We start from the raw sequence: 19,469 nt of genomic DNA, 5'->3' as shown, positions 1-19,469 counted from the left end.
CCTTCTAAACTTGCCCTCACACCCAAGTGCCCCAGTGCATCACACTCATGCCCTTCTCCTCACTGTACGACCCCTGTCCTCATGTGTGTTTGGGTTCCATCATTTCATGTCACAGAACAGTAACCCAACCACCAACTGCGTTCAACAAAGCTGGTTACCTTCTTCTACCTTGGACTTAAATTGGACAAATGAAGGCTCCGCTCTGGAAAATTCCAACCCAAGAATGCACAAATACAACAGCTTGAAGGAAGGTTTGGCACAGGAGGGGATTAAAGGTCATTTCTGGTCCCTCTTTTTTTGCCTTGTTTGTACAACAGCTTTGGCATCCTTTCTCCATTGTGCTGCCTCATCCCATAAAACTGTAAAGCTCTGGCCATTCTTCAGATAGAGCAAGGACCGAGAGCTGGTACCCTGGGGGATGTGTCCATGAAAAGGTCTGCCGATACCTGCAGATTCTCCGCGAGACTTCCCTTCCCCGATGAGGGGAGCCGAACTCTAAATGCTACTTGCCGCTATAGCTGATCCGCCACCCGACCTAAATCGCTGTTGACGGAACATTCTTGAACCGAACGGTTCGCTCTCTGTCAGCAAGTGTGCCGCTGTTGTCCGTGTAGGTTGTACAATTCTTAAGCCAAGCCCTCACTATCCCTCCCTCCCTCTCTCCTTTTCGGGTGTTTGTTAGGAAATCCTGTGCAAACCGCCACTGTTTGTCCTCTCTTTGTCGATGAGGGGTTTTTATAGACTTGCACTATTGACAATCGCACGGCTTCTGTTGGCCTCGCACAAGCAGGATAACGCTGTGCAAATACACATATGTACACACTTACACTCCCTGACACACAGGGGCACAAGCGCTGCTGGAACACTAGTGCACATCTGGCTACAGATGTGTACTCTTACAGTAGTGGGGGAAACTGTCAGTCCATTTCTTTGTCCTGGACCCATTTCCCAAGACTAATTGCCCTGTCTTCCAATCAAATGAAAGTTGTATTTTCCACATGTTGCTCAACACTGTGAAACTGCACTAGGGAACTATGCAAATCCAAGCTTCAATATCGCTAGAAGGTTAGAGTTATTTACTGCGTGACAGGTCTGTGACTGAAGACCGCAGGGGTCTGTGTTGCAAGGTGGTGGCAGAAGGTCAAAGAGCAGGACACAACATCAGCCAGTTAGCAACGGGGTTTGGCAGCACAGGAGCAGAAAGGCCAGCTGCTCTCCATGTCAATGGGCCAGATCCTAGAATCCAGCAGAGACGTTCTCAATGGGCTCCCAACTGGGCAAAGGTGCTTAATACCAGTGTTCCCATTTCACACATCATTTCAAAGCTTTATTCAGCTGACACTCCAGCCCCTGAAGTCCTGCTCACAGGGAACTCGGAATGGCCACAAATCCTGCAGCCTGGCCTCAAGGACACCTTGTTATTGTGTATTGGCAGACAATGGCAACATCTCTTTCCACTAATTAACACTTCCTCTCTCACTCTCTCTGGGAGAAGGAGAGGAGGAGCGCCATCTTCATCCGTTAATGGATCATTATCGTTGGTCATGCAGAACTGATGACGAGCCCCGAAGATGAGCACGGCCTCACTGCCGCTTTCTCGGTCCAGCTGCACACGGGCGTCTTGCCGGCGCAACTTAAAATAATTTTTTTGTGGTTTACGCTCAAGATCTCAATTTCATACCAACGGACCCTAAACTCGTAAGATCTCAATTCTGGCAGCGAGCTCAAGATAGAACTCTCACTCACTAGAACACTATAGCCTATCTATTGTGTGGGTGAGGAACCTTTCAGCTTTAACAGCAAAAAAAAAAAAGAGGCAAATTTCTACCTTGGGAGAGGTTAATATTTTCTCGGCAAGAATTTAACTGCTATGTCAGTTCTCTTCGGTGTGTAAGTCCATCAGATGCACAAGGCATTTCTCAAGTTAAGTTTCAGAACGGGGAAAATGTGCCTCGACATCCCGAGAAGGTCTCTGCGAAGGCTGGTCATTTTTTTTTTTTAATCGCAATACGGACACATGGGAAAGCAGTCCTTTGAGCGAACGGCGCGAAAACGGAGGAGCAGGTAGCGCCGCGACTTCTCATCCCACCATCCATTAGCATTTCAACCGGCTGGCCCGAGTCCCCAGTAGGGCTGCTGGCCTCCGCTCAATGAGACGTCCTCCTTCTCGGGGCCCTTCAGCCAGCGGCCGGTTGCTAGACAATGCGCTTGGTTATGCGGGTTATGTAAAGACCCTCCTGCATCACAAAAGCCAACGTGGGACCCGTAATGTGCGCCTCTTCAGAGCTCGGGGTCAGTTAGCAGGAGAGCTGCGGGCGCCGCACTCCAGACTGCCCTCTCTTTCTTCCGGCAGTTAAAAAGTTTGCTCTGCGTTGTTTACGGAGGGACGGGGCAGTGAATTATCCCTTCCGAGTGCGGCTGCGTACTCCTTCACGGGACTCTCACTTTAGGGAGGTTAAAACAACTCCCGTGCGGACTAGGATCTCCGAAGGGCCCCGAGGAAACTTCACTCCCGGGCCCGGTTTCTCGGCGAACGGCGCACGGCCCCTCGCAGCCGGACTTAGGCGCCAAAGGCGGGTGCGGAGGTATCCGAAGAGAGAGCGGCTGAAATTGAAGCTGCCAAGATGGTGGCGGAGAGAAGTGGTGGCATTTCACTTACCTGGTGGTTCCTGGAAGCACAGTCCTCGGGACTATTAGTTCCAGTCCCTTCTGCACCTACAGCGGAACTGGGGTCATTCGTAACATGATGGTACCAAATGATGCATCACAGAGCGCCCCTCGTAGGACAGACAATTACATTTCAGACTAGACATTTCCATCTCTTCATCTAGCAGAAGACTTCCAACGATTAAAGCATTTATACGGCCGGGAAACTTCAGGGCAAGCCTGTTGTTCAAGCGTACAACGACGGGGGGGATTCGAACCCAACGGCTTTGTCTTTTGTTTGAGGGAGCAACTCGAACCACAGCGCTACCTGCTGTCACAGCGCCGTCGTCCTTCAAGCCAACATACGTCACGAAGGCGTGCATAAGGAGGAGACGGCCCACAGGAAGCAAGGCGTCCTAATTATTATTTTTTTTTTCTGTCGCTCGCTTATTACTGTTGTAATCAGAGAAGACATGATTTATCGCATTCCCAGATGCCTGGGGGAAAATTCGCCGAGCCCATTTGCGGTACAGGAGGGGATAAAATGCACAAACAAAACGTTTGTTTTGGGAACACCAAGAAAATCGGTCCACAATTACTCTGCGGTGTGCTTTTGTAAATCAATTTCCCTGTTGAAGACAGACATTTCCGCCCACCGTGCGTGCGCGCGCACACACACGCACACACACACACACGGTCAAAAACCTGGGGGGGTGGGGGTGGTTGTCTTTGTCGAGTTTTTATGTTTACCACCAAAAATACCATCCCTTTTGTGAAAGGTCTAATATATTTCTCACACACTCAAGTTCAAACAGGAAATCCAGGAGGAGAAATGATGTCAAGGTATACAAGTAAAGGTAAATTCTGAGAACACGTCTAGTGTTTTGTCAATGGAGATTTTTCCATGTTTTCTTTGAGGAGGTGCCGTCTTGCAGCCGAAGTAGTTTTATGGAAACAGGGGTTGTACCTCAGCGTAACAACAAAACACACTGCTATACTGTACCCTGCTGTAATTCTTGTTTATCGTGGGGTTTTCACCCCCCCCACCCCCCAGCATCTTGGAGAAATTTTCCCATTCCTTTCAAGTGAAGTGTGTGTGACCTGCTCTGTCCGTTGGCCCTTACGCGTGTTTCCATGCTTAAATGTTTGTATTAGGAGTTCCTGATTAGCATAGAGATTAGACCAATTAAGTTCACTCACTTTTGTTAACTGCTAGTGCAAGTCAGGGTCATGGACATTTGGAGCCTATGCCAGAGGCGCGGAGCGCAAGGCTAGTTAAGGTACCACGTGGACAGGGCCTCAATCCATCAGAGGTGAAACAATTAAGTTTCTGTTCAAAATCTTGAATTTTAAGAAATTTGTAAGCCCGAGTATCCTCTCATAGATCCCTAAAGCTCTGTGTGCATTTTACATGACATGATTTTACATTTATTTACTTAGACACTTTTCTCCAAAGCGACTTACAATAGATACTATGTAGTGTTATGAGCCCACACACACCTTATTCACCGCGGTGACTTACACTGCTAGATACGCTACTTACAATGGGTGACTCATCCGTACATCAGTAAAACACTCTCTCTCCGTGTCACTTACACACTATGGGGGAACCTCAACAGCATGTCTTTGGACTGTGGGAGGAAACCAGAGCACCTGGAGGAAACCCACACAGACAGGGGGAGAACACGCAAGCTCCACACAGACTGAGTGGGGATCGAACCCACGTCCTCTCGCACCACCCCGGCGCTGTGAGACAGCAGTGCTACTCGCTGTGCCACCATGCCCCCCCGCTGTCTGATTACTTCAGAGAGTGTATAAGATGCACGCTGCCGCTGCACAACAGCTGGCCTCCATCACAGGAGAGCAAGGTATTCCTATTCCTTTATATACGCATTTACAAAATTACTGTTTGCAAATGAAAACAAAGTGTACAGCTACAGCCCCCCCCACCCCCCAAACTTTCTGGAGTGTCAGTCCAGCATGTTGAGGCAGGTGAAGCAGGGTGGGGCTTTGCAGGGACAACACGTCGACCCCAAGCCCCTAACTTGATGTTTACTTCCTGACACATGACGTCACAAAGCTATTACTTGGCCCAACATGCCACCTCCTAAAACATACATACACACACTGCCAAATTCTGCTGCACTGTCACTAACGTATCATAATAAGGGGATATAAAGCATTCATAAAATTATGAGCATCTTCGCAATTTCAATGCACTTAACCGCCTCTTCTTTTGCAGCTGCTCTTTACTAAGATTGTCCTGATTTTGTCCAGTTCGATCTATGCCACAGTTTGAATGAAACCATTTCTTGTAAGAATCTAGTTATTTAAAAAAAAAAAAGCACAACATCCAAGCAGCTCAACCTGTGAAGGAAACAGCCAAACTCCAGGGTGGATGCTACTAAGATCAAGGGACAAAACAAAAGGACTAGAGATACGTCCTGTTTTATTGGCTCCTCATCAGAGGACAACGGACGTCACGTTGTGGTGCGAGTGTTCACAGACCAGTGAACCTCAGCGGAACCGATGGGGCAGAACCCATGCATCGGTGCTGTTGAATAGGCTCGTCCTGGCGCACGCCTACACTGACGACACACCATCTCACACGGGGGGGAGGAGGAGGAGGTTAGGACGGCGAGATTCCCGCATGCTTGGTCTGTCGCACCTGAGTTCTCACAGGGAATGTCAACAGTCCCTGCGTACCTGGCAGATGACACCGGGAGGTTCGCCTGTGTTTGGTCAGGTGCGAATGGACTCAAAACCCAGGCCATAGTATCCACTCACCAGGGGGAGCTCACACTTACTCATGGCTTGAGTTCATCCGAAACGCTTTTCCAAAGCTCTAATCCGTTCATTCATCCCACCATTAATGAGCTCATCTTAATTACACAGATTAATGACTAGAATCTTACCACACACCAATACGCACTTTAAGAAACCTGCTTCTGAGGAGCGAACTAGACTCCTGTTGGAGCCTCTTTTCAAGCGGGCCACGTAAGCCTGATACAAACGCACAGCATGAGCCTGGGGTCTTTACAACGGCGGGACACGAGGGGTGCGCATCAAAGAGCAGGAAGAGTCTCCCTCAAGCGGATAGACACGCACACGGAGCTCCCGCAGTCCCGCACTCCTCCATCGGCAGGTGGAGAGGGGGTGGGGGGGTGGGAAGGTGGGACGGGAAGAAACAATGAAGGCTCGGGAGCACAATGGTCTCCCCCTGAAACAACAACAGCTGCAGTGCAGTTTTGACTCAGCATTTGGAACCCGAAAGAAGAACAACGCTGGGTCTAAAAGACCCCTACCTCTGAGGGACAGAGCACGCAGAGATGACCTCAGCCGACGGCTGATCACCGGGCTTCCCATACCTCGCCACGAGCGCATTTCCAGCTCCTCTCACTTCTGCTGGTCATTTAGTCATCTGCTTTGGGCGTGTTGACTCAAGGTAAGCACCCGAAAGAAGCAGGCCAACAGCTCCCGGGACGCCCCCGAATTAGTCACGTGTAAGATGACAAGTCACGGTCACTAAAGACGTTCTCGATACACAATATCGTAAATACGAGACCAAAAGAGATTTCTAAAAGAGAGCACCGATTTGTCAGTGGCGATTACTGAGTCGCGCATGTGCCGACACTGCAATGGACTGGCATCCCGTCCAGGGTGTCGCGGGTGATTAAGTAGTTTGTCTCCTCAGGTGGACAGTCGCTCTTTGAACATGCTTTGGCTAAACGAGCACATGTCCAGTGAGTCCTATGCCCGCTACTTCCAGCAGACTGCTGGCACACAGGGCCCTTCCACCACCAGAGAAGCCTCTTGCATGGTGCTCACACAGTGGGACTGACCCCTCCTGGTCTTCCACATCATCCAGACCATCATGCTGCCAATCTGGACAACCGCATGCACGCCCGGTAAACGCGATGACAACCTAGAAAGGGGGTCTGAGAGGATACACACCTCGGCACGGTCTCAGAGTGTACCCAGCAATCGGCGCACGCGAATTACGCAGCCAGAAACCTGCCGTCCGCATTCAGAGCAAACGAGCAAATGGCAGTGAATTTTTTTTTTTAAGCATTTACTGGACCTTTCAAATGACTTACTGCCACAAGCCAGAGAATCCCCTTATGTAATTAATGGGTTCAATTAAGTAGTGAAGTTGGGCTCGGCAATGAGAGCCAGATGTCTGACCTGCCCTTCAGGACCGCAGCTGTTGCACACAGACAGTGGGGTCACTGCTACAGTCAAATGGTGCTTTATGTAAAACACTTTGGCTTCATTGTCTGCAACGGAGCTGATCTGGGGGATCGGACCGGTCACCAAAACTTCGCAACGCACGGTTTTATCAACTTAAGGTCTGGCTGGAACTGCAAAATATGTTCTTGCAATTTTCACGTTTTCATTTTCACTGCGTTAAGAGCAAACACGAGGACTTTTTTCCTTATACAAGAATTTTACATTTCGTTATCAGGGATTGCATTCAGCGCCTTCGCAACCGATTCTCACAACCATTCTCACATGTAAGAGCAGTCAAACTGTTCTCGCTTCCGTTCGCTCAGATTGCTTCGTGCCAGAGTAATAAGCACAGTGTCTGATTCTGCAAGCCATCAGGTCTGGAACATGGCAATCAGATAACTTGAGTCATGCAACGGCTAAATTATTTCCCTTTTTCAATGGGGGCCATCCCTGTGTGGTCCGTCTGACCAAAGTGCACCCAACAGATCATTCTGCTGTGTCCCTGTTGTTAAAACACCTGTGGCTTTAGCCTGGTGCTGGAATGGAATAAGAGGCAGGCCACATCTCCAACTGAAAAGCTGATGAGATGCTGAGAGTATAGCGCCCTGCTTATCAGACATAAAGCCTACCATGGAAACCAGCGCTTTCTAAACCACAGTCTTTTCACATCGTCAACTCTGTTCCTCTACTAGTTGCATTCGGTTTTCATCTCCTTTCTCTGAACTTAAGTAACGCAGAAGAATTTGCTCGTAAGCCAACATCTATACCTTACAGTGAAGACTTTACTACTTATCACATATCTCTTGCCAGACAGGACATTACAACATGCATAAAGAATATGACTACACAGTGAATAAGGCATGAGTGGTTTGGTCTGGGATGTGAAAATGTTTAATGGAATTAAAGCAGACCAAACTAGATACATTTACATGCATAAATGCAAACCCCATTGTTTCCCTTCAGCTTCCTGCTTTTTCGCTGCATTTAATATGTGCAATATGAGCAAACTCGAGGTCCTTGTCCGCCTCAGAAAAAGTCCCAAACCCCACTGGAAAACTATGTGGGTTGAAATATAAACAGGAGTGACAGCTAGACGGGGAGAAACGAGGAAGATGAGTAAAAAACGGCCAAATGGAAAGAGGGAGCGGCGAGGGGCGAGCCGCCAGTGAGAATACTTCACTGGGAAATGTGTTCCAGCAGGAAGGCAAAGCTGCGGAGCGAGTAGTCTGGAGTCTGCAGTGCCCCCCCACACCCCCCCTGCTCCAGCACTGCTGCAGTTCTCCCCCTGGCCCACCCAAGAAGCGGCCCATGGGCATAAATCTGAGAGCCTGACTCACTGCAGATTTAAAACAATCTGCATCTCTCTCTCTCTCTCTCTCTCTCTCCCCCCCTGCCTCTCTTTCTGTCCCCCTCCTTCTCAGTCGCTCTTCTGCGCCGCTTCTCTGCCAAAAAATCCCATCGGCAACAAAAAAAAAAAAAAAAAAAATTTTTCTCTGTGCTTGCCAATGATATTATTTTTGTTAAGGCCTAATTGAGTTTGTCTTTGAAATGTAGTGGGTGCCAGTGGCATTTATGAGTATGTATTTTGGGAGGAGGGTCACGGTGTTGGTGCTGTCACCAGAAGACTTAATGGAAAGACCGTACCTTTTGTCCCTTAAAAAGTCAAAGAAGAACGACCGCTTCCATTCCTAAGCACAAAGCCTTTAAAATGATGAAAGCCATACAGGGCTTAGCATTAATTAAAACTGGCCTTCAGGTGATCTGAAGTCATGGCATAGGTGATGAATGCTTAAATGGAAATTGAGTTGAACGCAACAGCTGAGTGTTGTAGAAATCTAAGCGTTTCATTGGCTTGATAAGGAAGCCAAGAACATTAAATGGTCCTTGATGAAATGTTGACTATCATTAAAAGAGGTAAATGTGCTAGAAATGCCTAGCACTATTTCGCATTTCCAAAAAATAACTGAAAAGTCTTTAAAGCAGCAGTATCCAAAGAAAAAAAAAAAAAAAAAAACCACACTGACTGCAGTCAGTCGCACACGTCATCCAAAGCACTCACGTTGCATGGATCTGGATCTGCCACAACACATTAATAAAAATACCAAGAAGAACTCTGAAATCAAAGGCTGTACGACTGCAGTGAACGTCCTTCTCCAGAGCTAACACATTTGCCCCGGTGTACTATGGTGCGGCGTGACAGCGGTCGACTAGATGCAGTACGCGGAGTGTCATCGCCGCAAACCCTTTGACAATCTTCCATTGAGGCATTTTGTGACGTGCTGCACAGAGGAATGCCTAGACAAGTATAAATGCATTACTCAGTGTATGCATCCTCCCTCATTTACGTGCAGGTTTGTATCGGCTTGGCTCTCCACCTGCACAATGCCCCGTATGTTTAAAGTGACTGACGAAAGGAAAGATAGCACCTACCCCCAGGAACCTATTTTCATTGAAAAAAGGGAGGTTGAGGGATTCTTTCTTCACGCCGAGCTCTGTGGGTTGTGTGGGACTGGCAGGGACACGGCCCATCGGGACAGCTGCCAACTCCTAGGATTTTTATCTCATGCGAGATAGCAGATTTGTTGTTGTTCTCGAGGTCTCTATCGGTGCACGCAATGTGCAAGCGGCCGAAGACCCGGGTCCTCCTATCCAGTTTGAAAGGGAAGTGCACGGAGAAAATGTCAAACTGTACTTCACTGCATAAATCCCTTTACTTACACTGTACTTACAAAGAACCCCAGTGGCAGGAATGCATGACAGCTGTTTTTTCGTAGATGGAAATTAAAAAGGGAAATCTGACAGAGTGCTCACTCTTAATTTGCCTACAAATGGCACAATAAAAGACGACGACGACGACATCAAAGCTTTGCAACTGCTGTGATGACGGGACAACTGAGCAGTGTGCATGGCAACGGTGGGGAATAATAAACACCAATAAACACTCCTCCCGGGCCACCGAGAGGCGGATACAATCTCAACAGCACTTTCATCGAGGGACACATGAGCACGAGCGTAGATCTGCAGATCTTCAGCTCCTGATCTTCAACTCCAGATCTGCAGCTGACCTCCAAGTGCACCCTGAGGATCACCCAGACCCCACAGATCTTCAAGTGACTCCACAGCTGACACCACAGACCCCAGAGATTTACAACTGACCCCACAATGGACACCAAGCAGGGACTTCCAGGCTCTTATGGCCCTCTCCTCAATGTGTCATGTGCTTTTCACAGTAGCTTAAAATAACAGTCTAGGGTGGTAGTAAATGAGGGGATACAATCTGACTTTCCAGAGGAACAATTCAACATTCAGCTCTTCCTTGCTTCCTTCCCAAGACACTTCTGCATCACATATATCATGGCATATATCATGTGTAAAGGTGACCAAAGCAACCAGAAGTGACTTGGGAAGGGAGTGCAGCTTGAGCCAAAGGGTTCTTGGTTTGTTTTTCAACCTCAGACATCATCTTTCAGTTGTTTCACCTCTCCCAAATTTCTCCCAATTTTAGTCACAGCAGGCACATGTCTTTCCCTCAGTTGCTCACATTGGTCTCGAAGAGCTTCAAGAGTCCAACCGACATGTGACATGCACCTACCTCCAGGAACTCTTATTCTGCAAATGGACCAGCACCAGGCAGGAGGAGTGAAGACCGCCTAGACGAGTGGTACCTCTCTCCACACAGGCAGCTGCTCTATTAGCTGGTGTTGCAGGCAGCGAACCACTGCCAATCATCAGATCCTCCGCAACGGGACAAAGGCAATCCAAGACTCCAGGCCCAGGTTCAAACTCAGTCTGCGCACGGGGAACATGCCTCAGCCGAATGAGCCCCTCAGTAGCCTAGGTCACCATTCTTTTATAATCACTCGCTTTATTTGCAGCAATGCGTTTCACATTGCAACATTTATTTATAAACTTGTCAGCAAATCTTTCCCATGACCTCCAACACAATGACCCTTTCCTTAATCACCGATCACGTGACTTGAAAGTCACAGTCGCGGAGTGACTGTAGTTTTTTTAGCAATTTATTCTTCGTAGAAGGAAATTTTAAAAGCGAAAGCTGCTGATTGAATATTTGTAGGAGTCGGAAAGGCGGCTTTGGATTTTGATGCCTCCGACCTGTGAAGTCGAGCTTCAACGGGATGTGAAAAACAGATTTCGTACCATTTTTTTCCCACTGAAAACGAAAGAATACCACCTCTAGTGCTAAGCTGTACCGAGCACCAGGCTACATGTCTGAGATAACAAACTGGTTTGGTGCAGCCAAAACTTGCTCTTTGTTGATGTACCGTACCATACTAATTAGGAGGTTTTAAAACATCCGGAATAAAACGCTTGACTGAGAAAGGCAAATGATAAATAAAGGTGGCTGAACATTCATTCTTCATGTGCTTTTCTGTTTTACAACCATTCATAGACAAAGCATCCGTATATTAACCATACATGAACCATATACTACAACATTAACAACAGGACTTTGGTCGGTGGAGGAGGGAAGTGAAGCTCCACTCTCTGTATGCCATCTTAAGGCCACTGCCAACTTTAACCATAGTAATTTCAACCATCAGTCTACTTTAAAAGAAAAGAAAAAAAAAAAAAAAATTTTAGTCCAGTGTTAACACTGGTTTTCATGTCACCCATTAACAGAAGTCAAAAAAAGCTGAAAAGTCATTAGCAGAATAAAAAAGCCAAGTCTGATAATACAATCACTGAAATTGACAAACCCAAATAGCCTCCCCATCGATACCCATCGACAGGTCACACAAATTCTGGTCTCACTTTAGACCTTATCTGAAGAGCTGTAGCAATCTGAGCTAACACTTCTTAACCATGATTATTAGCTATTCATAAGGGGCTAATAAAAATGCTATTCTACATCATGGCCTCCTATTTTGCTAAAGCATTGCAATTATTTCACACATCTTTAACCTGATTATCCAAGTGTTTCAAAACTGAAAAGAAGCCCATATTTAATGGGGTGAAAACCTCCTCTGAGACAGAGATCTTTTCTGTTCCACCATCACACAGAGATTCTGTTTCTTTGGGCTTTTGTCCTGGGATCAAACCCCCACTCCCTTCCATTTGTTGGGAGACCTCGATCAAAACCTCATTGTGATGTGCAAAGCTAACATAACAGGGAAATGAGTAAAGATCAGTCTTGCATGAGATTCCCATTTTGCCTTCACCTGGTTCCCATTACCAATTCCTTTTACTCCTTATAGGTGCCACATGAGCTCTCAGGTTTAGACCACCTTATATATTTATAAGTTTCAAATCAGAGGGAGCTAATTGTCCTTTCAAATTTTTAGTCCCCGTGAGCTTTTCGTCTGGATTTCTCACCGCATCTTATCGCAAGAGGGCAGAAAAACTTAAAAGCAAAGAATGTGCATATAATGGGAACAAAATCAGAACACGAGAATATAGTGTGACCGCATATTTACATTATTAAAATTACTTTTGCATTTTAAAACACAAACATATACAGGGACAGACAAAACAAGGAAAACTCCGCATGAAGCCATACTAGGCGCTCAAGTGGTCTGACTGCCAGCAATTCAACTCAAGTTCCTAAAGCTGTATGAGATGGCTACATGAGTCTGAAAACAGTCAAATTGATGGTGTCCAAATTGTCGGCGCATCATTTATAATTTTAGTGCGGAAGCAAAAAAAAAAAAAAAAAAAAAATCACGGCAGCACTTGTCAGACAAGGAAAAACAGAGCTGCAGAAAAAGAAATCGTGGTTGCAGGACAGCTGCTAAATGAGCACTAACGTGTGCATATCTGAATTAAGCCCTCTGTTGCCGAGTACCAACGAATACCATATACCGTGAGCATGAAGCTGGTGTTTATTGCAGGGCGACCATTCTGAAGCTACTTGAATATGTGCAACAATGCATAATCTGTAGTAACGAGTACAAAACTTGGACCCTGGGGCAGTGGCAAAAAGTAATATGGTCTCATGAGTCCTTTACATTTTTTCCCTTTATCCCGGCTAGTTTGTTGGGAGAAAGTGAAAAGATGCCTTTAGCCCACATTGTCTGTTCCCAGCTGTTAAACATGGAGGTACGTATCTTTTGGTATCGGCAGCTATCTCGGGAGCGTCACTGGGTGCAACGATTAGTGTACAACAGGAAAGGATTGCACAGCCATCATAGGCAGCCATGCGCAACTTATAATGCAGACCCTGTTTCCTCACTATGGCAGCACATCCCAAGACGATAATGCCCCCATACACGCTGCTCAACAATGACAAAGATGGCCTCACGAACACTCAGCAATGTCTTCTACGACCACAATCAGCAGACGTAAACATCTCTAAAAGTTTATATAAGGTTCTTTTTTTTTTTTTTTTTTTAAATCACAGAGTGCAGAACAGATTTCCTGCATCTAGAAGAAAGATCCAATATCCTATTTCACACAGTTCTGGACTTATATAACAACATTCCAAGGATAGAAGCTATTCCCAAAGCAAAGTGTGGCTCCACTCCTTATTAGTTTCTTAGTATTCATAAATTGTCTGGTGTTTCCATTACTTCTGTTGTACAGAAATGTATCATTATAAATTTAATAATCACACTAATAATCTGTGCCATGCCTGAGTGTAGGGGGAATATGAGGTTGGGCACCCTTGTAGTATAAAGCAGTGTCGAAAGGGATGTGTGTGGAAAGAGGAGGAAGTGACGCATTTGAGGACACAACATCTGGAACATGTGTAAAATACTCAGTGAGGACCAACGGGGCAGGAATGCTCTGGAGTTAAAGTGGTAAAAGGTGCAAAACAAATCAGGCGAAAGGACGGCAACTGGATGGAGAAGTAGCAGAACGCCGCGGCAGCAAGCGGCACAAAGACGGAGAGAAACAACACCATTTCTTCCCATATCGCTGTAGAAGAAAAGTAACAAAAAGATGCAAAAAGAAAAGAGATGCAGGGGAATATAAAGGGAGCGGGGTTTGAGAGCATTGTGTGTCCTCCCCGAACCCCCCGTCCAACTGACACAGCACCGAGGGCCAATCGCTGCGGACAGACAGCCGCTATTAAACCCCGATTGTTTCAGGTTCACGGGGTGTGAAAGGGGGTGATTGAGGGCCTCTGATCCCAGTGAGGGTGGTCCACAGGAGGCAGGGGGGTGAGGGGACTGCATCATGTGACATGTTCCTTGCGCCGCAGTAGGAAAAAAAAGGAATCCGGAGAAAAACACAACACTTGTTGCTGCTTGCCTTAGTCCCCACTCTTGCATTAGTCATCCTCGAGAGCTCACCACCACAATGCTTTCTCTTCATTTTAGGGCAACACACTTATCCCCTGGAAGACCCAAATCTTACGCTTCTACTATGACATTTCTCCAAGTCATGGGAGGCACTGTTCTTGCACCATTAAAAGCACATGGGAGCAGTACCTGTCAGTTGAGCTGGGGGTCGGGGGGGGTCCTGGGTTACAGCTGCTGTAGACAGATAAATGAGGGCCTTCCTGTATGGTTATTTGTTTTGGTCTTGACTTAATGAGGAGCCTTTTGGCTTTAACGCAAGCCATGAGCCGCTGATAAAGAGAAGGAGGGAAGGAGGAAGCTCCCCTACAGAGCTGTTCACATGTGTCGCACTGCAAGTGCATTCGTATTGCTGGTGTGAACCTTGGGCTGGCCCGGTCAGCACCGAGTGTGGGGAACCATCGCATCTGCTGCCATTTCTTACACTTATCGATGGCCATGATAATGACAAGGTTCTAATTAAATCGCTCACCCTGGATGCCCGCGAAGATTCTCTGTTAATGGAACTTGACCTTAAAACCGTCACTTGCAATGTAAGTAGAATCTGTTACCATGTTCAATTTATTCATCTTAAAAATATATATATTTGGGTTGATTGAATAAGCACACCTGCAGTCATAGACCTGGAGAACGTTCACTATGCCACCTGCATCCCCACTAATGATTACAGTTGCTGCCTTGTGCTTGAGGGATCCAGACTCAAATCCAACCTCCTGCTGAAGTACCCTTCGGTAAAGTAAAACCCCCTAAAACTGCTCAGTAAGAACTACCAGCTTTAAAAATGGGTAAATGATTGTAAGCAAAGAAGGGGGTGCGGTGGTGTGGTGGCGCAGTGGGTTGGACCAGGTCCTGCTCTCCAGTGGGTCTGGGGTTCGAGTCCCGCTTGGGGTGCCTTGCGATGGACTGATGTCCCGTCCTGGGTGTGTCCCCTCCCCCTCCAGCCTTACGCCCTGTGTTCCCGGGTTGGGCTCCGGCTTCCCGCAACCCCGTATGGGACAAGCAGTTTGAACAATGGGTGCGTGAGATTGTAAGCAACTTAATACTGTAAATCACTTTGGAAAAAAGTCTCACTTAAATGTAGTGCAAAAGTACCATGCCAGTAAGAAGGTAGCTGCTGTCCTCATATTTCAGATGTGTATTTTCCTTGGTTTCCTGGAGTTGATCAAATAAAATTTTAGTCAAGGATGCAACAGGAAAAAAGCCCATGAACACAGATTGATCCAGCAGCACCACTGCTAATCCAGGGAAGTTTCAACTGAATGTCTTATTTACTTCTGAATGGGACTCAGTACTAGTATTTGAAACCAAATACATGGACAGCTGGTAGTGTAGTGGTTAGCGCTACTGCCTTTAGACCCAAAAGTTGCAGGTCTGAATCTCACATCTGGCTGTAATAACTGTGAACAAGGTCCTTACCCTAAAACTGCTCCAGTAAAAATTACCCAGCTGTATAAATCGGTAAATAATTCTAAGTTGCTTTGGAGAAAAGAAACAGCTGAATGAATAATTGTAATATGCACTACAGACAAAGGCCAACGCAAGCAGGTGCGACAAAATTGTAATACTAAATCACACCTTTCATTAAGGCAGTGAGGAAACCTGGTGTTCGGTATATATTACTTAAGAGCTCAGAGGGGGCTCTATGTGATGTGTTCATTAGGGCTCATTAAATCCAACCACACGGAGGTGATGATAGGGCATGCATGGGAAAGTACACTTGGTATTTGTTCTTAATAGGGGGTAATAGAACAGATTAGCAAAGATTATACGTTTGACAAACTAAGTCCGAAAATGCGCGTACACACATTCGCTATTGATAACCACTTGTTCTAGGCAGGTTCATGGCAGTCTGGAGCATATCCTGGAAGCACCGGGGCCGAAGATAAGGAAGGTACAGACCAGATGGTTAGCCAACCGCCCCACCACCACCACCACACGCACGCAAGAAGCTACGGAAAGGAATGCACAAATTTTCCATCATGGTCCAACTTGTAATATCCTTAACATGCAAGAACTTTTTGTAAAGAATGTAAAGCAAACTTGGTGAATCTTTTAGTCGCACTTTTCATGTGTAAGGAGATCAGAAATGTACACCCGTAATTGGCTTACTGGTTTGTGACATTAATGTATATCAAAATCAAAGAAGTTTTCAGAATACCCCAAGTTACTCTGTGTTTAAATGGGTTTATGAACCTTGTAATATTCACCATGTAGTGAAATCATTATCAGTTTCATCACCAAGACAATTTATCTTTATATGACCTGCATCCTAGCAATGCTAAATGATTGACTTCTATCTAAAAACGACTGACAGGAAGATGCCAAATTTCAGTGTCAAGTCAGCACCCTGATTCACTGCGATTTCTGTTTTTACAGTAGCATGAACAACAAAGGGAGAGATTCAGGAAACAATTCATTTCCATACATATGAAATATCCTTAAGTGTGGTCATCTGACCTGGAGTATATTACTGCCCTTCTCCTTCAGTACCCCTGAAGCTGTCACTAATTTTTGTGTAGGTGGAAATTGTACATGGCATTCATTCACATTTCAGAGTCTCTCTTCTATGAAGGAACCCTACCTGGTAACAGCTTTGTTCACCAAAATTTGTTGGGTTTGCAAGCCAGCTAGAGCAGTAAGGGATGTTAGCAAGAGCTGTGGAGATGTCATGTTCTTAACTAGCATCCATTTCACAGTACCAGCCAAAGTGTCTCTATCAACCCAGGAAAGATATTCAATAAAACGCTCAAGACGCTGCATATAACAGAAACTCAAACATTTAATACCACTGCAAAATTGCCTATGAATGATACACAGCACAATTTCATTATGTAAGGACAACTTTGACAAATCACAGGCACGCTAACCACAGTGTTACCACATTTAAATTAACAATAACCATGGTTTTCCAAAACTTCCCTTAGTTACAAGAGTGATTTGTTGGGGGGAAAAAGAGTAATGCGGTGCCAAACACTAGTCTTGGACTCCAATGAAAATTCTGGATGTGATAGTTGAGGGAGTATTTTGACTGTACTGCCAGCGGAAAGAAAAAAAAAAAAAAAAAAAAAAACCTGGTTGTTTGCAGGGCAGTACTTTCACTGCTCTTCAAAGGCACAGGTCGGTAGCCAAGAAAAAGAGCTGAAGTCATGTTTTTCAAGGAGTCGAGCAGTTGTTGCTCAATCATTTTCAACACTCCTACGCTGTCAAGCCTTCAAACTCACACATTTTCTGTTGGGTACCATTTTTTCCTTAGCAGAAAGATGCTTGCAGGATTAAGGCATATGACAAGATGATACTGTATGTCAACAAGGCTGAGAGGACTGTCAAACTAAAGTGCTTTTGATATGAGCATGGTATAGCAGTCCATTATTTTGATTTGTTTTGCTGATGCCTTTTGTTCAAGGCATCTTACAGCACGAGGCAAAGAGAACAAACGAAGAATGAACCCAGGGAGCTGCAACATACAGAACATGTCTATCAAAGGAATTTCTTTAGTGAATGCATCACATGTTCTAATTAAATTAATTTTGCTACAGAACTTCTGATTTTGCAAATAAACTGCCAAAAATGACCAGTTCTCTGTACCGCCAAACTACATCTATCTTAGATCACCACAGTGAATCTACAGCTACTTTGGAGTGGAACTGAGCACCAACTAAAGGAGTAATGTCGTCGTCGTTGCTCGGAAAAACAGACTGCCATTTCCCTGATATGACAACAAACACAAGAATCACTGAGGAATTCATAGTTTTGTCACAGTCCGAACCTGAAACTGCTTGGATTTGAGGAATGATACGAAAAAGTGGAGCTTGGGCAGTGAACTAGGACGGCATTTAAGTACTGAGTTTTTCCATTTTAAAACCCTGAAGAAGTGAAGTTCCTCTTTTGTGTCACACCCTAGTGAACCCCACTATTTTCAATTACAGCACCTGAAATAAATATGGTCCCTGTCCTGTGTTACATTGTCTGTCTGCCTGGGAGAAGAAATACCACAGTGCAAATGATCCACTTAAGCTGGTCAAATAGACCTTTAATTACCATAATCACCCAATTTTTTAAATCATTAAGTCAAAGACTGTAACCCTTCTTAAGATAGCTTAGAAATTTTAAACTCAGTAATGTCATCACAGTACGAAGTAATAAGGAATATGTTTATTATCTAGTTAAAAATAAATGACAGACAATGAAAGGCCTGTGTCCATAAACTGCTGGTGTAGATTGATGGTGCAAGCTGAACTTATGTGAAAAGTTTCATATTATCCTGGCTACCATAAACACACACGCTGTCTGAAACCGCTTGTTCCAAGTGGGGTCGCGGAGAGCCGGAACCTAACCTGGCAACACAGGGCGCAAGGCTGGAGGGGGAGGGAACGCACCCAGGACGGGATGCCAGTCCGTCACAAGGTATCGCAAATGGGACTCAAACCCCAGACCCACTGAAGAGCAGGACTTGGTCAAACCAGCTGCGCCACCGCACCGCCGGTTATCATAAGTTGATCATAAAATCAATTTAAAAATATAAAAAATACCTGCCAATTCACTTCATTTGGGACTAAACCTCTCAGTCTTGAGTACAACTTGCTGCACCACAGCTGGAAAGAAATGTGTTCTTTGCTACATAATTAAAATGCTTTGATTCTAAATCAGTCCAGCAAAACTCAGCCTACTGAAAAACACTACCATTGCAAAGGATTCTTAAACTGTAAATCAATGTACTGTACATATTGGTCTTACCGTTCTTCACGTGGTACACACAAGAGTATGCAATCTCATCTTTTGCTTAGTTCATCAGAAATTACTTTTGAAAGGAAAGAGGCATAAATAATAATGTGAAAAGTTGCTCATTTTCAGATGAACTCCCGTTCCCGCAGGTCAGAAGAGAGGTTTCCATTAACAGTAATGAAATGCATATTCAACATGGTCAAAAAAACATCTGCTACAGCCTGTGGGTCTTCAAAGCAAAGCCACGCAGGCAATGTGCCAATTACACACCTGCACAAAGTTGTTCAGTTTCTACTGTGGTACACATGAAACACCATCTCAGGATACATGGATGGAGGACTAGGCAGGAAACAAGAGTGTACATACTGGAAAAAAAATTGGTTACCCAGGGTTTATATGATGGAAGGAATGGTTTTACTACAGCCCTAAAAGGACTGGCTACGCTACGGTTTGTCTTAGACAAAAATCTATTAACCAAAGATGACTGACTACCAGAAAGATATATTCATTTTATGATTTGAATGACATTTGATTTGCTTACTAAACTTCAACACGCTTGACATAATGTGGTGCAAGTTTTAACATGCATTCCAGAAAGTCAGAAACACTGAT

General features: G+C 45.5%; 1 protein-coding gene across 2 annotated transcripts in view; it reads right to left on the bottom strand.

Moving 5' to 3' along the window:
- Positions 1-19,469, bottom strand: part of gli1 (GLI family zinc finger 1) — a 43,385-nt gene that overhangs the window by 22,156 nt on the left and 1,760 nt on the right. The gene's annotated exons all lie outside the window — the stretch shown is intronic.

The sequence above is a fragment of the Scleropages formosus genome, chromosome 22 (genome assembly GCF_900964775.1).
Source record: "Scleropages formosus chromosome 22, fSclFor1.1, whole genome shotgun sequence".
Lineage (NCBI taxonomy): Eukaryota > Metazoa > Chordata > Actinopteri > Osteoglossiformes > Osteoglossidae > Scleropages > Scleropages formosus.
Note: the sequence above shows the minus strand (reverse complement) of the source record. Positions and strands in the feature narration are given on the sequence as shown.